Here is a 25,724-nt window from a genome sequence, read left to right as displayed (position 1 = left end):
ATTCAGGACTAATAAAGCAAAGCAAATTACTCATTTCTCCCAAGTCCAACTCAAAACCTGTATTTTCCAGGCAAGACAAAGAGTGTACATGGATCACAAATGAATTATTTCTATACACAAAAGTCAGGGTTTTTTTCCACATGCTGTTGCTGGATGGAAAGCACCTTTTTCAAAAGAAAAAAAGAAGATGTAAGAAAAGACTAAATGTATAAAAGCAGGCAGATTTAATTTATTGAAAGATCATAATTGGCCATAGTATGTAGCATTAGAAACTGCCTTGGGCTTGCTAAATTATATACAAGGCTAACAAGGGATGAAATATATGAAAAACACAGGTGATTTTTATCCTCAGAAGCTGAAAAAAAACCCTTTTTCACACTGCAGAAAGCCAAATACACCATCAATACGGACGGAGCAGTTACAATGGATGTTAGGTTATAACATATAAAAAAAAAATCCACACTTACAAATAACAGGTGGATAAATGGTTTTCCTCCCTTGGTCTGACAGAGTCAGAGCTGGTCACCTTTTAGAGTATGTTGTAAAACTTTATGCATACATTTTTTTCCCTCTCTCTCTCATATACATGCATACACACACACACACACAGAAAGGTCAAAAAGATGAGGTGGCTTGAGTAGCAGTCAGTTAGGAGATATTATCTGGGGACATAACTAGTGACCTATGATCAGTTGTGGACATTAACCCAAAGTACTTGACAGGCACACAGTTTAAAAAAAAAATTCCATTTAATAGTCACAGAATACTCTTTGATAGATCAGTATCACATTGTAATACTGATGTAAATAAATTACATTGCAATTGCTGATGTAATACTGATATAAATGATACTTAGGCAGGAATTTATTTTTCTGAGTTCCAGATTGGGGTTGTGGTCATACGGAGTCTTTTTTGTTTGCTTGTTTGCTTGTTTAGTTATAATTCTTGTCCTAGAAGTGACATGAGAAATGCATCTTAAAAGAAATAGAATTAAATATATTTGTGCTTACTTGGCAGGAGTAGCTGGTTACCAGATATAAAGCCTTTCCCTTTTTGGTCACTGGTAGGAATTAAGTTCAGTCAAAACCGAAACAAGCCACTGCCACCCACCAGTTCATCAGTGCCCTGTGTGGAGCAAGGTAGTGCCTTCATTCTGTTTATAATAGCCAAATGCTGATGTTCAAAGGAATATGTCATATTTCCAGAGCTGCCTTTCCTCTACTTCCTCAGCTCTATAGATGCAGAAACTACACATGAGTACATCTTAATCCACGTGACAGTCTACAGGTTTTTTTAAGAAAGAGAGAGAGAAGAAGAATGCTTCTGAGGACTTAAACGTAAATGTGACACACTTCAGTTGTTTATGAGCAAAATCTAGTATTGTCAGAAAAATAATCAGACCTAGGGAGAAGACATTGTTGATATTCTGCTTAAAAAAAAAGAAGGCTTTCATCAGTGATCCAGTCAGGGGGGGTGTGGCGAGGGTACAACGAAGATCACACACAGACTTCTTTTTAGGAATAAGTGGGGAGATGGAGGTAGAATGAAAAGACCTCCTCACACTAGTACCATGTACAAGAAGGGTTTTTTCTGCCTTGCCTCCATACCATTATCCCTTCAAAGAGTATGAACCCAGACCTCACAGGCAGAGAGTTTTGATGCCGTTAGCAGCACAAGATCTAGCAGAAGGTGCTGGGTGCTCAGTACCATTTGGGATAGACTTGATCCCATCCCTGTGGTGTACAGTGTGAGAAATCCAACACTGGGGACCTGGCTAGTTAGAAACCATTCATACTTACAATGCCTAAGAAAATTAAAAGGAGCTGCTAGAGATCAGCAAGAGCTTCTAAAATCTATTCCACCATTTCTTAGTAGCTCCACTTGTGAATTTTACAAATATTGCAAAGCCAGTCTCAGTTTGTGTAAGTAACCCAAGAGTTCCCTGTGGATTTTTTCATTGCGCCTACCTTTTGAGAGAGTTTGTTTTTAAGGAGTTTATATGATCTCTCGAGCAAAACATTAAGGAACCTGCAACGCAATTAAACGTTACCTCTCACCCACAATGCAGAGCATATGGATCATGATTTGTTTGATTTCAGTGAGCTCTAAATAAGACACTTCTATGCACTCATTTAAAACAAAAAGCAGACCAATCACTCCACCCCAGCAGCACCCCATATTGAATAAGAAATCTGCACCATTTGGTTACTTATGCTGCATCTGCTACTCATTTTGCTGCTGCTAATCAGAAACCCAAACTCCTGGAAAACTTTGCGCACAAAATGCTTGGCATCAATCATTTTCTCCTCCTACCCTACATTTCACAGGTTACCTCCATGACAGAATTAGTGTTCATCCCCAGACCCCTAAACTGCACCATACAATAAAGTTCTTACCTGTCCAACTCTGAAATATCTTGACTTCAAATCCTGCTTTTCAATGTGGATGAATTCCCTGAAGAAGTAAGGAATGGGGTTCTAAAAATTCTTTTCCATTTGGAGAAAGTGAAATACACATTTCTCTTCAAGATATAAAAAGCATTTTTTACTCTGATCAAATGTATTTCAATTATATTAAAATGCTTAGCATACTACTTTGTTATATATACCCCAATGTAATTTTATAATATATTATTTATGCAAAGAGATTAAATTATTCTGCTGGATGTCTGAAATGTTTAAGAGTAGTATAAATTCCATCATTGCCTCCACTCGCATGCTTTTTCTTTTTTTTGGCGTCTGTCAGGGACTGCAATTGTTTTGAAACTGGTTTTGGAAAGGTATTTTCCAAAAGTTTGAAGAGATTCAGCTGTGATTCCATTTCATATTAGCTGGGTTTGATGTGAAATGCTTCTGAAGTTTCACAACATGAGGAGAGAAGTGCTGCTGCATTTATTTGGACGCGCCAGTAAAGTGTTGCACCAAGTAAACAGAATTCTGACTGAGCAATCCTCAACAACTAATTAAACTACTTCCTGCAGAATGAAAGATAACGTTTATAATTTTAAAAGCCAAGCAACTCAACTTTTGATAAGATACAAGCTTTCATCAATTAAGATAGTTGCACACAGATGCATGGATTAAGGGTAATGAGATGTATGGTTAATCACTAGAATTTTTAGATTTCAGTGCATTACTTGCAAAGATCAGGGGGACTGATTATTGAACAAAAATTATTACACCAATAAGGACACTTTCATTCTTGTTTTATCAGTGGCAAACTATTTTTTATCAACTCAACATTTATGCCTTTTTATCAGCATGTAGACTCTACCCTGAGCTAGCAGGTGCTTTACAGATCGCTCTTTTGTAAACTTACACAAAAACAATTTTGCAGAAGTGATTTATGTTAGAATATATTAATTCTAACATTAATATTTTTCAGAGTCTGAAGACAATGTGGAAGGAAAGATGTAAAAAAAGAGACAATTTATTAGAGCTCCAGCAGTCTAAACATCATTTTAGAACAAAAACATTTCAAGAGTTCCAAAACCTTTTGTTGCTGATAGGGGACAAAATTATGCTTCCAGCTATGCTGTTGTAAACTTAAGGAGACACACTATTAGATATAGTTTAGGCAGGTGTCTGCCTCCATGAGAGTAAAGCTTAGCACCCCAACATGGAAAGGGATTAAGGTAATATTCTTTTTGCTTTAAAAAAAAAAAAAAAAGTCCAAAAAATGAGGGAAAAAGATCTCTCATTACAGGAAAAATATACTCACAAAATGCAGATGGAAACATCTAATAGATAGCCACTACTGTGAAAAGTAATTTTACGTTGATATTAAAAATTACATTGTTGACATTTTATTTTCCAATAAACTCTCTTTTATGGATCGTCATGCAATTATCCAAGTCATGGAGATGTCTTTTACAATTCTACCTTATTTTGCTGAATGGGCATCAAATGTGTTAAAATGCAGAAATCTTGTCATCAAAGATTCTCCATGCAAGCAGGCAAATTTAACTACAATACTAACTTCTGACTACTGAAAAAGATTTCTACCTCGGTCTTAAGTATGTATTAGCTTCTTGTAATACCTTTCTTCCTATTATAAAAGGTGTCTTTAAAAAGTGAGCCTGAAGTCCTGAACAAAGCATACGAGTATTTTAAGCCTCTGCGGAGCCACAGCTCATCTGTGGGCAAACTGTTAGCAGGTGCTGTAATTCAGCTAGGGATCATGGTTCCTATCTAAAGCACTTCCCAAGGCAGTCAGCCCTGAGGGGGTGAAAAACAAGAATAAGCTCTAATGGATGAAGCTGCAGAGCAACTAACAGCAGAAATATGGTCTCGGCCCAGTAAATCTCTTTCCCACACCTCCTTTCCTCCCTAAGGAAAAAAGGAAGAAACTCTCTTAGATCAAAGGCGAATGGAGGACAGGAAAAATAACAATTAATGACATCTTAACCATTTTATTTTGATTCTCTCCTTTTGTGACACCATTTCTAGGGACTGCCTATCAAAATGTCTGTTGTATTTCTCACTGGAAAATAAATTTACAGTTTTGGTGACTTCAAGAGGTACTAGTGGTACCTTATTTTAATGAGCATTTCCCACGTTCTGAAAAGCTCCCACGGCAGCTTTTGGGGAGAAAGTTTCTTCACATGAACAGTTACGTTACACGCAGCACTATCCATTTGCACAAACACATCACTGTATCCAATCAAGCAAACAGAATCAAGTAAGTATAAGTCTGATCGACTTTGGAGATACCTGATCATTTTTTAAATGGAAAATGGAATTTATTTCATCACTGCTAAATAAGAGAATGACCCTTTTACTCTCCTCTTAGCAAGAGGCAGGTATGCCTGTGGGACAGGCTGCCCATTAGGCAAGGCAGGAGGAAGACTGGATCCTTCCTCCTCTCTACCTGCCATGTGATCTTGAGCAAGTCGCTTCATACCTCTGAGCTTCTCTTTCAAAGAAAAAATCTTCAACCCACCATTTCGGAGAATTCCGCCCCTTGAAATGAACCAGATCAAAGAGCCAGCACATCCACATGTGGCTGTCCCACCAGGTCTAGCAAGCGCAATGCTAAGATATAGTGAAGAATAAGCAAGGGAAACATGATGTTTCTAAAGGTCGTGGGTGAAGGTTGTCTCTATTCTAACTATCTGAGGGAGGCAAGTCCTAAGGTACTGCTGCTGTGTAACACCGCTTTTGTAGGATTTGCTGTAGAGACAGTTGTTTGAGGTTAAGCTTTCAGGGGACTCTGTGTATGGGCCCCAAGTGCATCCCCCCTGCTGGAGGTTTGGCTGTGGGGGCTTAGAGCCAGCCCAGAGCCAGTGCAGCCCCAGGGAGCCTCTGGCCCCTATGGCACCCTGACACACTTTTTATGTGCTTGTATAGCATGCAATCATAAATATGGCCAAAACCTGTCATCGCTTTCATACTCAAAGTAATATTTCCATGGGACCTTCACATTTAAGGCAGCTGCAGAGGAACGCAGAAAATTCAAAGGATATTAGGCTCTTTCAGCCTGATCGGTCTTGAGCTATCAGTTGGCAACACTTTCAAATCATTTATTGCCAGCAGACAATATTACAAAAGACAACGGAATGAATAACTTACTGATTGCATTATTTTACATCATTTTCACTCACAAACCCCTGTTTGTCTTCACCTGATTTTTTTAAAGTCATCTAATTTTTTTCCTCTTCTCTCCAAAAGTCATTTCAATAAGGCACTGGTTTTCCATTCACCACTTCTGCACTGCCACTTCCCCCTTGCGTGGCTGAACGATCAGCGACCTTCTTGTCAGCTGAAGCACTGAGAGAAACATGGCCTGTAGCAAACAATGTGGTTTTTTTCATTCAGAACATGAGTAGTGCGTTATCAGGTAGCTATGAAGTTTCTTTGTAAATGCCTATGAGTCTGCTACATGTCTCTTGTATCTGAATGCCATATACCCATGATTGCAATGACATTTTGGATAGAAAATGCCCATGTTAGCAGACTCAGCAGGGCTCTGATCTAGATCACACATGCAACGTCAACCTACTCACAACTGTTTTGGCTATGAGCATCTGGTGTCCCTGACATGCAAATGCAGAGACTTCTGCTCCTCTGAGAAAACATCTGTGTCTCACAAATGTACAGCACACCCTGAACCAGCTTGTGAAACCGAAGTGAGAAGATACACTGGGCACCCACTCTGCACAGAAATCCATCCCAGCTCTGCATGGTGGTATAAAGTCAAAGGCTGATATCAACATTTTTTTTTAAGAATTGGTATTAGTCCAATTTCCAAACCGCCACCCAGTTGCAAAAATTAGTGCACATTGTGTACAGAAGGGTGTCATCAAGCAAGTGATAATGCACTGTGTAAGATTCATTAAAAGAAAAGGTATAGATATCTACCAGTTGCACCTCACAGCAAGAGCTGCTTCATACCAATAATCGTCCCCATTTAAAGATGAGGAAAAAGATAGCAAAAAAAAGCTCAGATCCAGCAAAATATGTTAGCTGTATAGACTAATAAACAAGCAGAAATAGTAGTGATTCTAAACTAAGGAACACAATTCTGTAGCCTCTGACATTGAGGCTTACAGACTTGCCCTGGGCAAATCACAGTAAGCTTTCATAGTATGACTTCATAGTACATCTTAAATCCAACACTAAGAGAAGTCCTGTCTCAAAGTCTCCTGGTTGCTAGGATTATGTGTAACACTTCCATAAGCTCTTCCCACTACAGTCCAAAGGAACCAGTGCTGGAGCACAAGCAAGGGAAGATATCCACTTTTGCCCACCCAGTATTAAACAACAGAATACTAGTCACAAGATAAAAGCTGATTTTATTGAGCTGCTCATCACAATTATAATAACAAGAAATTTTAGGAATATTTTAAATCAAGGACAATGAATTGCCTCTGTGAACATCAATATGAAACTTCCCACGCAGAAGGCCCATGCTGAAGAAAGCACAAAATTTATTCTAGGAGAAATTAAGACAAGCAGGATACTAAAGCACATATTTACTAAAGCATGTAGAAACAGGTCAGCAAGAAACAATTCTACTTGGCTGAGCATTACAAGGGTACATTTTCTTGGAGAAAACAAAGTTGTAATGACAGGACATTTTGTGCATAAGGAATTTTGTAATCCTTTTAGTGGGTAATAACAGTTATTTCAACTTACTTAGAACCCAGGGACTGAAGCAGACACCAGATTACTGACTATATTAAATGGACACTCGAAACTGCACTTCTTGCCCTTGACAGTTATTTAGTACTATTACAGAATAGAAAGTAGGAAAGAAATAGGAGAGAGATCCCCTGGCATAATGGACCAAACTGGAGGACATATCACTAATCCCAAATAACAAACGATATGGGCTCACTCCGCAATGCACGTGTAACATTGGCTCCATTTGTTGCGAGAGATTCATCATAGCCACTTCCCTGCAAGTGGAAGGAGGGCATAAAACCCAAGCAGCTCTTCAAAAATCAGAAACAAATTCAAGAAAATCAAAGTGATCTTTCTCCCCCCAATTATTCCACATTATTTCTTGTTCTTCTCCCACAAAACCTTGATACAACCCTTTTTCCTCATTCCTCTCCTTTGGCATAAAAGTTGTGATTGTGACATCTGCCCCCACATTTGGCAGGGGGGGTGGGGAAAAAGAAAGTGAGAAAGCCTGACTTTAGTGTACATACAGGGCCATAGAGTTGTTTTTAGAAGTAAGGTTCTGCACGTGGAATTGAGGAGCAGAAGCTTGACTGAGACACCAAAAGAAATCAAACACTTTGTAGATTTGAATTCCAACCAAAGCCAAAAAAAAATCAACCAAAAAGAAGAAAAAAACTTGCAATGGGATATCAGAAAATAAAAACTAGAATAAACAGTTTTAAAAAATAGAACAGTTTAAGACAAAAACTGGTTATCTTCAGATTCATTCAAGGTTTTACTCTGTGTCCTCTACCCTGTGTTTGCTAGCCCATGGAAACCCACCAGTCTTGCAGATGACTCAGAGGCAGAGCTAAGAGGTTTTACTCTGTGTCCTCTACCCTGTGTTTGCTAGCCCATGGAAACCCACCAGTCTTGCAGATGACTCAGAGACAGTGTGTCCTTGGTGCTAAGCAGGATCATCACCCCACCCCCCACTAGCAATTGCCATATAAAATAGCTGAATTCAAGATGTAAGAGTCTTCTTGCAGGGCAGGGCCACGTATCAGTTGAGTCCAGGGAATATTCAGAGGACACTCTAAGCACCCAGTGAATACAATGTTATACCCATTACACTAATTTTCTTCTTCATATTCCTAAAGAAATAATTAGATGAAGTATAAATAATTAGATGAAGTATGAAGAATCATGTCTCTGACCAAATGCATCTAGGATGCCTCCTCCAGATAAGCTTAAATTAAAATCAAAACTGAAGTTTGTATAGAGAGGATTTCTGTGCCTTCAGAAGAGTCACTGTAAAGATTCAGGTCCCAGGGATTGAGAGGATAAGCACAGGTCTGCCTATCCAGAAACAGACAGCGTCACCTCCTCCTTAAGACTGCTGCTCTCCAGTGCACAACCCTTAGGGGACCCAAGGTGCCTGCTCCGCTCTCCTGATGAAGGACCCTGTTTGTCTCAGCCCTGTGAAAGGCTTGTGAAATTCTGTGCTGGCAACAGCTGGAGGGTCTACTCCACAGAGGAGAAGTCTTCCTTTGTCCAGATTTCCAAGACTTGTCATATTTCTATGCAAAAAAGGAGGTAGGGAGAATCCTTACCTCTTCCGATACTCTGGCTCGTGAGAAAAGACTTGACATGAACCATCCCTCTAACCTTCGATATACACTTGTAGCAGCAGTTTGACTGGCTCTTTCACATACTGGCTGAGTGTTATTAAGAAACTTTGTTTATTAAGAGCTTTGTTTTCTCTGTTGAAACTGTCACATTTTGCAAAAGGAGACAAACATTAACTGGCTATCAAGAAAAGCATGAGGTGAACTCTGCAGTTGGTGAATTAGGGGATTTTTTTGTTTGTTTCTGGTGGTTTTTTTTTCCCTCAAATGATCAACTCCATCAATGGGTGAGGAACAACTTGCTACTAATGTTTACCTCAAAGCCACCCCTACCTTAAAGCCAGATTCAGACAAACTGCTGATGCAGCTATCAACAATATCCAGAATAGACAACTCAAATTACAAGTGTTACATTATTATTAAATCCAAAATGTCTCTCTCTCCCTGCATCCAGCTCATTTGCTGATATTAGATATTTCCCCAATACACATTTCCAGAGGGATTCTGTCTTCCTCCATACTCTGCGGCTCAGGTTGCATTTGCGGTGAAGAACCCATTCCCGAGGGGAATACCTGAGCTTTTATAACTCAGCTTCTTCTGGGAGTAATGTAGATAGAATTAATTTATCCTTACTTCTTTCCCTGCAAAAGTGGCTTGCTTCTAGGCCTATATCTTTTAGATAGCACAACTTTAACTAAAGTACTGTGGAAATGAAAACATCAAGTTGCTATTTTCTATGCATAATTTGATAATTAAGAATTCCTTGTCTGAATGACAGGTAGAACTCCTTTGCCACCACCTTAAGACTCTGGTGGGCCAGTCTGACACATGAGGTTATAATCCTGGTTTATCACCTTGCTGCTGCTCCCTGCTTCCTCACTCATCCCATCCCTACCTCCACCTTCTTAACCCTTGTTTCTGGTTCTGATACTCATCCAATCTTCTGCTGATCTGATTCCAATCAATAATGGGCAGATAACTATTCCACAAAAAAGAAAGTAACTGCATTTTTTTTTTTCTGTCACAGTAGAAAAACAAATTTCTTCAGGGAATGGTCCAAACATCTCAACAGAATGAATGTGTACAGCTCTTTCCTCATTCAAGATTGAAACTTGATGTGAGGTAATAAATCACTTGCTGAGGGACAATGAGTTGGAATAGCTAATCCTCATATGTATAGTTTTTGAAAAATTTATTTCTTCTTCTTTTTTCTAGGGATACCATTAAAGCCATCAGAACCAACTCTGGAGCTCTTTTGTAAAAAAAGGCGCCCAGTCTGCAGGCAGTCTTCAGAGCCCTTCACAGCTTGGACAACTCAAAACTTCTGACATCTTGTGCTAGACAGTCACCTTAGGGAATCTACTACACGGTCTCCAGCCGATAAAGCATATATTATTTTCTTCATATCTAATTCCTTTAAAACAAGAACAGCCATGTAAAGCTTCTTTATGGGATGACTTTAAAGTTGATTAAGCCAGATGGCTTCAAAGACTCTTTCTGCAAATTTATTTCTTAAGTTAAGAAAGGGAGAAGGAAAAAATCCTACATTAATTCTCCAAACCTATTAAGAAAACAAAGCTAACCTTCTTAAATACCCAATGGCAATGATATTGACTCTCAAAACATCTTCAATGAAGTAGTTTCATTTCCGGAATCTAGCTATTGTCATCCCACACAAATTTTACTCTAGCTTTAAGAAAAGATTTTTTTTTGCTTTCATAGTTAACAGTATTATTATAAATTAAAAACTACATTGGGTCAGAGGTTTCAGAGGTTAAAAATGTTATTGTTATGTACTGATTCTGAAGCGGGAAACAAGATTATTATTTTCAGCCAACTACAGGGCTTTTTATGATCTTCAGCAAGTTAATTAAAAAGCAAGCAATAAGAACCCTTCAGCTTTTGCCTTTCACCCTTTGGTTTATTAATATATATTAAGCTTTTGAGGACAGAAACCGTATCTTATTAATTCTCCGTTTAGAGCTTGATAGGGTGGGCATTTCATCCACTGCGCTGTACACAATACCTTATATTACCTCAATACTGACATAATACAGAAAATAGCAACAATAGGAAAAATCTCCTGAAAAGTTGCCTGCAGGAAAAACTAGGGAAATTTAGAAGAGTAAAATAGGAGGATCCTTTAAAAGTACACCTTTTAGTTCACGTATCGCCAATACATATGGAAGTAGCCTATTTTAAGTAGAACATTACAGTAAATACAAAGGTTAGTAGTTCACTTACTGTTTGCAACAGTTTAATATATAATCTGTGAACAGTCCCTCTTTGTTAAAGGCATGGAAGGATATCAGCCACAGGGTTTTGACTTCAGGTGCGAGGTAGGCAAGGGAGCTACTTTCTGGTCGGCACGTCCAGCCAGAACAATTTAACATGCAAAAGCACTGTTCTTGGCTAGAATAAAGTGCAGATGGGCCTGGAAGTGGGAGAGGTTTACTTGGAAATAGTATGTAAAGGGTATGCAAAATGATGTGGTGTGTCTGTTAGAGTAATGAATTGTGACTCTGAAAAGTATAAACAGTGCTGGAAGGCACCTACTTAGAGATCAGAGTCTGGCTCAGTGACACACTGTCTGGCTAAAGAGCTGAAGTGCAATAAAACAGCTATGTAGGAGGAAAAAAATCTATTCAGAAACACAATACTTTCTTTCCCCGCTCACAGCTACACATACATTTACCCACCATCCTTTCATTTAGGTGGAAGAGTGTCCCTTTTTTGTTTGTGTCAACATGGGACTTTGTAGGCATTAGGTTGCTGTTTAAGAATTTCACGCTGTTGAGCAGTGAAAGAATGATAAATGTTGTCCGGAAGTGAAGGAGAAATACCTATCATGCCAAAGAAACTAGATAAATAATAGAGAGATGATAGAAATTATTCTATGAAACACTGTTTTAGGAGCGTAAATCTTCATGAGCACATGGGATATGGATCAGAAAAAGAAACCAACCTAAATGTTCTCCTACCATGTCCTGTTAATATCAGCTACAATAAAACTGTGCAGAAAATTTTGAAATTAATCTGTTACAAACATTACTGAAAAAATTATTTGCAAAGAACGAATCTCAACTTCAAATTATTCAATAGACTGTTTAACAACTGGCATTTGCAAGGAAATCCTATAAAATTCCTAGTTATACCTTCACAGTTCTTGAGTTGAGGCCAAATTAATCTCTTCTGTCTTGCAGACAGTCCTCTTAAAAAAAGAAGAAAAAATACTGCAATATTTAATTGCTAAACTGACTTGAACTTACTACAGTACTAACAGCTTCACCATAACAGGAAAAAAACATCTATTTGCTAGAAGGCTTGCAAATATATATATATTCACCAGCTATGTGATGCTGACATTGAATTCTCACCTCTGCAGTTGCTTGTTTTACAGTAAAACAATAGAAGATTCTTCTAAGTGTACTTTATCAGATAGCTGAATAGCAAAATTTTGGCTTAAAAAGACAGCAGATGAGGTTTGTATTAACTGGACATGTTTAGTGCAGTTCAGTTCATTAAAAATAAAAGTCTCGTCAGTAACTCCATCTGTCATCCAGAAACCTGAAAAAAAAGTAGTATAACCATAGCAGAAGTTGCATTTTGGCCATTTGGATGGTAAGAAAAAGAAATTTAAGAAAATAATCAGAAAAACAAAGTATTATTTCTAATAACACTCCATTTGTTACTCAGAACAATACACTCATACCAAATTCTCATAAAGAAAAATCCTGACCTTATCTGTGGCCTCTTCTCTTCCCCTCCATTTAAGAACAATGGGGCACACAAAAATGATTACTGAAGAGGCATAATTTCAAAAGGCCAGGGAGAACTCACAAAGGAGCTGACCACTGCTTCGTTTCTCTGATCTGTATGTACAAGAGAACCACTCCTCGATGGAGCTGAGAGCATTTTTGTACATTATGGGCTTCCCTCAAGCACAGTTAGCAGCGGTGACTCTTCTCAGTGGGGTCATTACTCTTTTAGAATTGAAACAAAACCTACCTGCTGTTCCTATTGCATCAGGGAGACAACAGTCCCAACTTGCTGTCACTTTTCATTCTTGTTGGCTGCTTCTGTTTAAAAATGTCTTCTCCTCACCCTCTTGACAGACCAGCATAGCTTCAACTCCAATGAACCATGGAGAAAATAAAATGAGACACTTGTCTCACATGTGCAAGAATTCAGACATCTTCAGAATGGTAAAACCAGGACAAAGTAGTTCCTCAAAAAAAGCCTATTCACCAGTACTACAACAGGGACAAAAAAACCCAAAACAACGACAACAAAAAAAACCCTGCAGGAATTAAATATCTGCCAGATAATCTTGAATTTCTACTAAGCAAACAAATTTTGATGGAATAGTATTTGCTTTGACTATTCCCCAAGTCTGGCAATAAAAATGTTCCAAAATAACAAAGAAAAAAAACCCAAAACACCCTAGAAGAGATTCACCACTGAAATGCTCCTTGAATCTATTCCATTATTTCTAGTCTAAGACAAACATATCTCCCTTTCAGAATCATTATATATCATATTAAATCCATCTATAATTTTAGTCACAAGTGTAATTAGGAAAAATAACCCCGTCACCTTAATCAAAAACAGGTTATTTCCACAATCTAAAGCTAATTCGAAAGCAGACAAGTGGCTCTAAGAAACATTGTTTTTATCACACAACAGACAGATGTTTCTGAATTGTTTTTTGGTAATTGTTAGATAACCTCACGTGCCTTGTACACCAGTATGTGAGCTCTCTCTTAGCTTCTAGCTTTAACTGTCGCCATTTATGCCTTGAAAAAAATGAAGCTGACAGCTTGAAGATGGCAATACCATTGCACTGTGGAAGCTTCACTGCAGCCGTGGGAAGGAAAAGCAGCTACAAGAAAGGGACCGTGTAGCTGTCTGAAGTCAAGGAGGCAGCACTGGAGCTGAAGGAACCGGCTGGTTTCAGGTAACACAAAACAGCTCGGGCACTGTCCCAGTTCTTGAGCCTGCACACGTTGACTGGAAACACATCCTTAAATAATCTCTGAACTTTTTCTTTATTTTACTGCTTCTAAGGGAGCCAGAAATATTACTGCCCTAGTACCAGTCCCAACTTGAGATTTTAAGTACAAATAGAAGATTAAAATTACAAAGTTAAAAATAAAGTTAGATGCAGCAGACCCTTAGGAAAACAGACAGACACGTATGTGTGTCTTACAGAAATGTGTGCAAACTGGCAGCACACATTCAGATGCTGTAAATCCATAAGCGTGGCAAAAAAATAATGGTAGGAGGAAAAAACTTAGTGCATTGGCTCGAGGACTGAAATGTAACAATTTACTTCAAAAGATCATGCAGGCTGTGAAAATTATACTGATGAGAAAAAATTGGAAAGAAAAACTGAGATGATGGCTTATTTATAAAAATGCTAGGAGATTCTATGAACTATTAAATCAACGAAAAGAATACAGACTTATTCTTTAGATTAAGATTTTGAAAGAGTTCACTTAAATCTAGTCACATACAAGTTTTGGAAACATTCAATACTACTATGTATTATTTATTATTCATCATAATGTGCTTTTATATATTTGCTTAGCACACCTCCTGTTGTAGTCTTTATTCTCTATATATATTCACAATAATACTGTAGAATTATTTAACTTACTGTACATAATATATATTTAGCAGTTATTTTTCATAAAGCTGTGAATTTTGAAGTTACGGTTGCTGTTAAAAAGTCACCATTTAATAACCATGAAAACTAATGTATTTGAGAGAATTCAGTTATTTTACTGTGCAATTAAATCATACTGCCATTATGGATGCTGGCAAATATTAAACCTAATATGTATACCTTAGATTGACATAGCCAGATACATTCATGGTAAAACTCTGACTTAAATAGAAATCCGTATCCTCTTACAAAAGTATAAAATCACCACAATTTTCCCCTGATGAGAAAACAGGTACTCTCAGATCTTTTTCAGTATTTGAGGGAGGTCTCTGACAATGTACACTGACAGAAATTCAATGTAGAGCTGTATCTGAATTACGCCAACTGAGATTCCAGCCTGCTGACAACTATCACAGACTTCATTTACAGTGATGCTTCTATTTCTTCCTCATGACAGCTCCAAAGAAAGAGAGAACTTTGAACAACAATTGGACCCCCCCCGTATAGCCATTTTTTCCTTATTTAAAAAGATAGTCATAGATGCATCATGAAAACAGCAAAAAGGTTTAAGCTGAGATTTGCCTTACCTTGCTATAGAAAAGTACACATACACATTTACATGTATTCTTTCCTTCAGATATATTTTCTCAAGACCTTAAAGGCTTTAAATCCAACCCAATATCAGAATTATCTCTGAACTCTCAAGATCTATTTACATTTACAATTGTAGCATGCATTGAACAAAGACTCAATCCAAGACCACGGTCTTCCTTTCATCTAGCGTCCATTTTGAGTTTTAAATATAGTTAAATGAAAATGGCTCTTACCTCTAAAGGGTTTTGGAAAGTATTAACAAAAATTAGTCAGATTTAGAATGAAAAGTACTCAGCCACTGATGTGATGATTTTGCATGGGCACACTAATAGCAGAAGGAACATCGAAGGGCCTCTGTTAGCAGCAGTTGTGCTTTGCAACGTGATGTACATGGGAGGATGTACAAAGAAAGGTGTCAGAAGGATCCTTCTGGGTCCAGTACTATTCAATACTGTCAGCAGCGGCCCAGATGATAGAGTAGAAAGTAAGTTTATTAAACTTACAAATGACATCGAGCTGGGAATGTTTCTTGAGATGCCTGTCAGCAACACGATACAATGATGATACTTAAGAGCCAGCATATTCTTGTTCAGTAACTGCTATGTGCTACTGATGAACCCACAGTGCGTCAAGCTCAACTGTTGCCACATGCCATGAAGGAGTCTGACTTTCAGTTTCCAAGTAGCCACCAACAGCCAGTTTGGATTTTTTCCTTTTAGTGAACTGTCTTCCTTAACATGCATATGCGCCTTTCAAAAATCAGCTACCCTCCTGACTATGAACAACTCTATAACCAACACACAGCACACCACTTGACTATATCACACACAGCAACTTGCACATCAGGGATAACTCTTTACATGTTTTCAGTTTGACCATCTTTTCCTCTTTAATACAGGGTCATGTATTGCTTTGAACCTCTTGGATTCTCTTGAAATGAATGCTAGCAGTGTAAGACAGAGAAGTAGTTCTGGTTTCAGAAGAGGTTTTGCAGTCCATACCGTAACTACGAGCTACTGGTACTAGCATACTGCCCTCTGGATTTTATTCTCTTATCCACTTAGTCCAATGGAGATAATTTATACTAAAGTCTGTGGACATCTGATCAGATCTGTAATCCACTTGGTGCAATGGCCAGGTAATTAACTACATTTACAAGAAAGAAAATTATATACACAAAACTTCAAGTTTGTTTGCATGTATGTATGTATTTTTCCCAATATTTCTTAGAATCGGAAGCTATTAGAAATACCAGACTATCTCTCAGCAATAAGGTAATAGCAATTTGGGGGAGAAAAAAGACATAGTAATTATTTCCTGTGAAGAGCAGTTAACTAAGTAGATGGGAGTGCAGTAATTGAGATGAAATCAGGCATTTGAAAATTACACTGAATAGCAAGAGAAGTTCATAAAGCTCTTCTGTGGATAGTACTTTCTAGGCCTGTCTACAGCAACAGCTCCAAGGGTATTTGCTTTGCTTGGTTACCATTTCAAGCAGTAAGTTTCTTTCCTTTCTTAAAGAGTTAAAAGTCTCAATCTTGTTTAAGGTTTGCAATGGCAACTAGAATAAAAATTCTCAATTAACCACAGCTGCATTACTCCGTCTGCAAATTATCCACCTTTGAAATACAGAGTGAACTCTGGCCCACCAGAGTTTCCAGCTGCTGTGCAACCCAGCTGCTGTGCTCCCAGCTCAGGAAAGAGCATGATCACGTCATCTCATGGACCTGATGCTACAGCTCTGCCAGGCCAAGCTGGCCCAACACATGGCCAGACCAAGCATCTTTGCACCACAGCCCGAAAATCAGGAACGCCTCTCCGAGTCGGTGCCCTGCCATCCCCAGGGACCTCACAGCCAGGAAGGTGAGGAGTCAAGTGCAGTGCCGTGCAAATATATACCCACCAGTCTCGCACCACCCTCTGCCTAACAGCTCCTGCTGTGAACCATGGGAAAGCATGGGGCAGACACACTGCTCGCCTGGACCCAAGAGGAGATGGAGGTTGAATGATAGTTGAATTTCTACTGGCAGGTAGTATTTATAAACACCTTAAATCTTCTAAAATCGCTATCTTATCTAGGTTTCTCCGCTCTCTAGGGAGTCCTGTCTTCGTAAGTAACGCAATGGAAAGCGGACCCGTATGAAACATACACTTTTCATAGACTTCTCACTAAAATCGTAATTCTCAATTCACAAAATTTAGATTATTAGGACAATTAAGCATTCAATTGATTTTGACAGTCAGCGAAAACCCAGCCCTTAATTATCTGCTGAATGTTGGAAATTCTCCCTCAGACAAGCACATCTTTACCTGCACAAACAAGTGTATTGTAGGAACCGGGCCAACAACTACTTAAACCAAAATAATTGTGCATGTTTCCTATTTCTTTAATGCAATCATACAGATCTGAAATTATATACACTTAGGTCAAGACAGAGTGATAGACAGAATGTAGAATAATATTTTAAATAATTAGGGCAGATAAAAGTTTTAAAAGTAAGGTATTTTTCCTCATAAGACTATTCATCCTTTATTTTTTTCCTAAACGATACCAGTCCTTACATCATTGTCCTTCTTAATCAAATACAGAAATTAAATCAGAGGCACTGATGAGGAAAGTATCAGCAGAAATGCACTTAAGCTTATTACATAACACTTTCTGATTAGAGCCCCAGTAACACTTCACAGATTGAGATACATTATTATATTTTCAATTTGGTATGACTGAAATGTTTTATTTTCATGTCAATAAAGGAATTTTCTATCTAAAAATCAGAATGTAAACCAGAGCTGAACTGCACTCCTAGGACTGCAGTTTTACAGAAAACTATATGGGTACAGTGTTAAATTTTCATGTTTGTGTGCTTCCTATTCAAAGTAGTACTCCTCAGTGCATCATTAAATAGCTTCATCATAATACCTATACAGCAAACAAAAATCCTTTATGAAAATTAAGTGTTGGATGTTAATTAGTTAATAGGTTAATTAAACTTTTTAGTTGATTAACCATTAGTTAATTTTCACTATGTTTTGCCACAAGATTGATCTACAGCATTTCATATGTAAGAGAAAACATACCTTACAAAAGCCTTTACTATACTCTTTTGATCATTTGTCCTCTAGTGAAAACATAAATACTTTAGCCACGAGGGAAGTAAAACTACAGCTTTTGAACTGCAAAATGTTTACCTTTTAATTCTGCAGCTGAAGGGAAAATACTCTAGGCAAAAAAAACTAGACAAAACAGATCCTCTACACTGATGCAATCTATACTTATACAAGAAGAAAATCTAGCCTACTGCTTTTATGCCGTACAAAACTTTTAGAGACATGACACTTAAACTTGCACAATCACCTTCTTATATCCACTAAGAGGAAGATGGTAGAATATGCTTGGGGAGTGGAAGCTTCACTCTGTTAAATTCCCTCCCAGCGCTCATAACGCAGTGTGCAAAGAGCTACCGTACCGAGTGGACCTGCCTGCTTCCCAAGTGTGTTGCCCAGATATATCCCGCTCAGAGGATACGGAGTTTCAAATGCCAGCTAGCAGGCTTCAGGTACAGCCATCTATTTGCTGTTGCATTTGGCCCTTACTTGTTCTTTTTCTGGTTTTTAGTCCTGGTGAAAAGTTTTTCTGACCCTCCCTTCCTCTGGAATGCTTGGCATCAGACAGAGAGAAGGAACACACAGGAAAACGTGCAGCAGCCTTACTGTGGCTTCATTTTTGGTTCCAGCATGTGGCTGCCGGCTGGATGGTACTTTATGGGGCACACAAAGGCAAACAGCATGAAGGCGGTTCACAAGTGCAAAATTAAAATGATGTCTTTGTAGGAAGGCTACCAACTAACTCCAGCTACCATTCCAGTCATGTACTCACAGACTGACTTCAGTGCTCCCTAGCAACACTTCCTTTCCACAACTTCCACACCACTCCACAACTTGCATGCACAGTGCCATAACTGGCACTTCCTCTCCTCTTTCTTTGCCCAAGATTTTTCTTTCAAAGCCAAATCAGTGGGTGCTTATGTACAGGACAGCTGGTCCACGTGTCCGTTGTCACACAGCCAAAACTGCCTTTTCCACAAATCTTTCCAAGCAAACAAATGAGAGCAACAGTAAATCCACTGGCATTGCTATCCACTTGGATACAATTAAATTATGGTGAAAAAGACACAGTGCATTTCCCAAACACAAGGGACATTATCCGTACCTGTGCGTCTGATACCTTCATGGGGTGCAGCACCCAGCACAGTACTAGGATTCCTTTCCTTCTCCCGGGTGAGAGAATTGCTGTATAAAACAGGATATAACACTAAGTATCCGACTTATGTTAAACTCAGAAACTAGAAAAATATATCCCTGTGTGGCTAATCCTCTAACTACTTGAAATACAGCTTCCCTAGAACAAATGATTTAGAATGGCTTCTGCATAAATTCCTAGGTAAATCCTCGTAAAGAGACAATAATGGAACTGGAAGAAATTACCTGCAATCAGGCTGTGATCAAATTGGGCCTCGACTGTGACCCTGCAAAGAATGACACGTGTGTGCCATTAAATATTACAACTCGATTCCAGACTATGGCACCATTCAAAGACTGAAACATTTGCAAGTCTAGGAATTAAACTGTATAGATAAAACCAGAAGGGACCTATTTGTTGCCACCTTAATAACAGTAAAAAAAAAAAAAGTCACATAAAAAATATTGTATGAGAAGGTGAAATTGTCCAAAACATTAAGTATGAAATGGGCTTGAAGTGTTTTGAATGGTGAATCAAACACTACATGCAGCTCTGATTGTTACATTCTTTTTCATCAGAGTGGCTGACCTCTGAAGGTGACCCTTACCATGACAAGGAAATCTATTGCTTCCAAAGTGAGAAGCACTGAAGGACTATACATGGAGCAAAAGAAAGCTGCAAGGTGATTGCTACCCTTCGACACTCAGCTGCTTATAAAAATGCCTACACATAGAAATGGAAGTCAAAACTGTTTTTAGCACCTGTTTTGTAGGCAGAGGGAAACAGCTTGGCTAGAAGATGAAACTCCTAACAAAAGATCTGCCATGAAATTCCTAGGTGTCAGATTGTAAGCGTAAAATGTGTGACACATACAACAATTATGATGTACTGAAACTGTTTGGGGGAGATTGCAAGGAAAGGGAGAAGAGCTCCCATGCATACTCCCACGTGCACCAGCAGAGTTGACACCTGAGATGCTCTGGGGGTGGTGGTGCTCCAAAGGACCTCCTGAGGCAAGGCAGGGTGCTCACAGGCGGCCTTCCCATGCTGTGTTGCTGCAGCTTCTGTACCATAAGCACACGCAGGATTTTGAAATCTGCCTTAATATCATCCCACATCGGCCCTCAGAGGCTTTAGGTCTGGGCAGAAGGCAGCTGTAACTAGGAAGGATGCACTATCCCTCCTCACAGTTCTTTCTCTGAGAAGAAGGTGGGATGTGATCCAAGAGAAGGGAGACCTTCAAGGCAGAGCTTAACTAACACCCTCACCTATGTACTCTACAAAACAAGCATTTTGAATTATTTGTATGTTTTGCCAGATCATTAAACTACTCAAATGATAGGGCAGGAAGAGTCAGAGCCTGGAGAGCAGGAGCACCCCAGAGCCAGAGGGAACTGGAGGTGCATCTAAGCAGAAACAGGCAGCAGAAGGAACGGGGCTCCTGGAGGGGCCAGAAATGCAGCAGTTACCATGTACATAACATTCCCTGGGCTATGTAAAGCAAAAGAGTTACAGGATCTTGCTGCAATTATTCCTGTTTATCTCTGGGACTGCAGAAAAGTAGAAGAAGGTAAGGCACACTTTCAAGGGGGGACACACAAAGTGTCTCCTAAAACCTCTATCAAATGGGGATGGATGCAACACGATACATGGGAGTAGAGGGTACAGTACTCACACTGTTTGCAGATCCATGCCTTTAGACGTACCTAATGGCAACAATTCCAACTGAGGAGATAATAAAAATAAGAACCCACTTCTCATTTTCTAGCTGGCTTTTGCTTTTGTAAAGTATATACTTCCCTCTTATTATGCTAGAGATATTATTCTATTTGAGCCACATTGTATATTCTTATCACCAGATTGCCATAGTTTAGAAGTCTAGCTCACCCCTCTAATACCATTTATGTCAGAAACTAAAGTTTTATGAGGGTGTCTTTAAAGAACTGCATTGCATTATTTGTCTGAATAATGAAAAAATGGATTACATTCTTTTTGCCCATTGAAGCTGTCTGTCACATGCAATACAGATACTGCCAATGCAATGGTTAAGTGCAGTGACTAAAAGATAGCTAAGGATGTTTTCTGATGCTTGGATGGTACTTATTGCCTTCCTAATGCTCCCTGAAAGAGTCCTCATAAATGACAGATTCTTCTGATTACAATCAAAGAAATATAATTTGTGTATAATTTGGAAACTGTTCTTTGTTTTTCCATGGTTCAGTGATAATACCATTTTATACACCCTACATTTTAAATCATTTCCAAATGTACTTACCTATTTTCTGCCTAGGGCATTAGAATACACGGCTCAATAAAAACAAACAAATGGAGCCCAGGGTGATAACCTTTAAAAAGCAGGCAATATACTATTACTAGAACTGGATCCAGATCTTGCGATAAAATTTATTACACTGAAGTTTGGATCAGGGCATTGAAATAAGGTATAAAGTAAAAACCAGCCTTAATACTTGATGTACAAAATATCCTCTGACTCATGGGAAGACAGGATTTTGATTGCATTTGAATTCATCTGTTCTGTTTCAGAAAAAGAAACAACTCACCAAAACCCATTTTTGGCTATAAGACAGACCAATAGCAAGAAGAGATTATAGTTACTTCAGGAGCATCAGAGCCAAGTTTAAGTCTGTGCTGGAAAAGACACTAGAAAAATGCTGTAAAGAATAGTTATATAGTAGGGTAGCCACTACTAAGTAGATGAAGATAAAACTGATTCAGTTTTTGATGTTCTGTAATGTAAGATAACATGTAAAAGAAAATAAAGTCTACTTTGTGGAGAGCAGTAGGAACTAAGAGGCAGCAGGCTGGCTCTGTCCTGGAGTGACTGAAATGAGAAATGGAAGTAAAAGGAGGAGCCCTACATAGTGGGGATGGGGGTTCTTTTATGCCAGAAGAAACCAATGGAATTAACTGATGCAGATGTGCAAAATATCCCATGAAGTAAGACAGGCATGCAAACACAACTCAGAAAAATGTCTGCTCAGCTTCTCCAAGTCTTCTCTAAACTGATCCCTTGAGTTATAGCATGCCCTATTTAGACGAAGACGTTCAATCCAGACCATGCAACTATTCACCGTCTACCCTAAAATTTCAGTGCTGAGTCTCTCGGTTCCTTTAACCTGTTCAGTTCTCATTAGAGTTTCATCTTCTTCATTTTTATAATTCAAGTGGAGGCGGGATTATCTGGGCAGTGGTAAGGAGAAGGGAGAGCCCGGCAAGGAGCAGCAGTGTGGTGAGAAGCCATGGAGATCTGCAGGTTCTGCAGAAAACAGAAGGGCAGTAAGAAAGGTCATCAGGATTGGGGCAGTCACAAAACCAGAAAATTGTAATATTTTTGCCAAAGTTTTGATAGTCTTCATTCTATAAGACCACATAAGCCTTTTTTTAAAAAAAAAACCTGAAAACTCACTTTTCTTCAAGAAAAATCTATTAATGAGTCAACTACCAGCTAAAGTGGAGACTGACTCTGACCTACCCCATCAAATATGCCAGTGGCACACTCTGATGCTGGCATTTCTTAACTTGATTCTTGACTTAAATGCCCTTTTAATGTGCTCATTAGTGAAATTTTCTAATTAAAAAATGCAACAGCTAAAAAGACGCCCTCTCCTACACAAGTCACATGGAACCAACCTGAACACCTACACGGTTCATTAGCTGAATTGGCAATTTCAGATCCCAGAGCAGTTCTCTACCACTTCTGTTAATTGAATAACTTGTAGCAGAAGTAGGCTGTTATCTTTTTTATACACCTGTCACAAAAGGCAGAACATAATTTATTCTATGGAAATAAAGTTTTTGCTACCTAGAATACCTCAGGAATCCAGAGGCTTAGAATAATTTGGTCATTTTTAAGAATTGCAGAGGAAAGTGTTGTCGTAAGATTATTTGTCTGCCCCCTTCCAGGCACCTTCTGCCTTCTCCGTCTTTCACCCTTTAACGTCACCATCTGCCATGGTCCCCTGCATAGTTAGCGTGTCACTTAGTTTCATGCCCTTTTCTGTCTCACTTTTCTTGCACCATGTTCTCACCCTTCATCATTTAAATCACCCTCTTTCTTGTCTGTGTCCTTCCCTTTCTGTTCAGCAAGGTCAGGATCCTACAGACACTAATACCAATCCTACATGCAAGTTATTACATGTGATCTGCAAGTGATCTGCATTTAATTACATTGCCCCCCATCTGCTTCACACATTATTTCTACAATATGCCCAGTATTGTTGTGTATTTTTCTGTATTTATTTAATCTGTGACAGTTTCTAAAGCATCATCACATCTTTTCTGTGATCTATTTCCAGAATGAACTACAATACCTGTAGGACAAACTTGATATTCTAACAGTCCTCTCTACTTTTTCCATGTATTTCTCTACATTAACAACACCAGATTCCTTCTCCAGACTTCTCCTAGCTGCAGAGATTTGAATATCTACGTGATGAATCATACGTGTATACTCTCATCTACAGCAAAAAAGTATTCATACTGCTGCCAGTGTTACAAGACAGCCATACATTACAAGGCAGCAGAAAGCCATTTGCTCTTTTGAGATAATAATAATAATAATAATAATAATAATAATAATAATAATATCAACAACAATAATAGTAATAATAATAATAATAATTTGTAGTGAAGAACTGAGAAAAAAATGGTAAGCAGATGAATACATTTTAGTCACAATTTGCATTCACCTTCTATACTTGAGCTTGTGCCATGGCAATCTTTCAGTGCTTGTCGTCAGACTTCAAGGTTTCCCTCTTAATAGCTCCAGGAAACTAAAATATTTCTTGCATATGACTTTTAGAAACCTTTTCAGGAACAGGTCACATCGCATCTACTGACTTTCTCCTAGGCAGCTCAGCAATACCTTTAAAATTCAAACCTCGAATTGTACTCCATTCTAACATTATAGTACAAAAACATGAATCATGAACTATGGTAAGCCATAGTGTTCGGCATTGCACACAGCTGCACCTGTGCTACCTGCCCTGGGCGCTGTAAACAGGAAAGAAGATCAGGAATGATTCACGATTTTCACAAAAGCAACTTTAAAAGGATATCTATCTTAGCTGCTTTTAGTGAGATTTAAAATATACATAACTGTACTGGGTGCAGTTGCCCAGGCGTTGGCAGGGGGCTGCAGGGCAGCCTCTGTGAGGAGCAGCCGGGGCTGCCCCATGCCAGACACAGCCGGTTCCAACCGCCCCACCACAGGGCACGGCCGAGCCCCTCAGCCATGGTGGTGGCACTTCGGGGAAAGCCTGTGAAAGAAAGGGCAAAATGCTGCCCGGCAGTGAGGAGTGAGGGGAAAATGTGTGCAAAACAGCCCTGCAGACACCAAGGGGAGGGCAGGAGGAGGGAAGGAGGTGCTCAGGGCACCCGAGCAGGGATCCCCCTGCAGCCCATGGAGGACCCACGCTGGTGCAGGTTTATTCTGAAGGACTGCAGCCCACAGGAAGGACCCACACTGGAGCCGTTCATGGACTGCAGCCCGTGGGGAGGACCCATGCTGGAGCAGGGAAAACTGTGAGGAGGAAGGAGTGGCAGAGACAAAATGTTATGGACTGACCATAGCCCACCATCCCCGTCCCCCTGTGCTGCTCAGGGGTGGTGGGGAGGAGGTAGGGGAGTCGGGAAGGAAGGAGTGAAGTTGAGCCTGGGAAAAGGGAGAATGGGGCGAAGGTGTTTTAGTTTTTGTCATTGTTTCTCACCATCCAAATCTATTTTAATTAGCAATAAGTTAAATCAATTTTCCTCAAGTCGAGTCTGTTTTGCTCATGCCAGTAATAGGTCAGTGATCTCCCTGTCCTTATCTCCACCCACGAGCTTTTCCATCTTATTTTCTCAGCCCGTCCTGTAGAGGAGGGGGAGCGAGACCATGGTTGGGGGGGCCTCCAGCAGCCGGTCAAGGTCACCCCAAGATTGTAAGGGTAATATTTAAATTAATTACCATTCAGTCAATAATGAGGACATTATGGGATTCAGCTATACGTGAGTTTATATTTCACATACAAAATGGTCACTAAAAACAATGACACGTCAATATTTCTTGTGAATTTAAAGCATTATTGATGCATTTATATTTTAAGATGAAGTTTCTTAGCCACTGGAGTTATGAAAAAAAATCCTCCTCATATGATAAAATTTGGTGCCATTTCATCAGTGCCGCTGTTTGCTCAAGATCTCTTTCTGCAGGCACAGAAACCGCATTTTAAAATAGATGCTGACTTCCCTATTCATACCAACATGCATTTGCTGAGTGGCCTAATGACAGTATCAAGAATGCAAAACCTGATCATTTACCACTAATAACTATGGAGGAACCATCTTCTTACTCAGGTTCTGTGAGGTACTTGAATATCAACATTTTTTGCCCTCTGCTAAAAATAAAGCACTTATCAGAAATATAAAACAGTAAGCTCTCAGAAAGTACTTCAAAGACCTAAGTATCCCATTCTTTCTATTCCCAT

The sequence above is a fragment of the Aptenodytes forsteri genome, unplaced genomic scaffold (assembly GCF_000699145.1).
Source record: "Aptenodytes forsteri isolate BGI_AS27 unplaced genomic scaffold, ASM69914v1 Scaffold287, whole genome shotgun sequence".
NCBI classification, from domain to species: Eukaryota; Metazoa; Chordata; class Aves; order Sphenisciformes; family Spheniscidae; genus Aptenodytes; species Aptenodytes forsteri.
Note: the sequence above shows the minus strand (reverse complement) of the source record.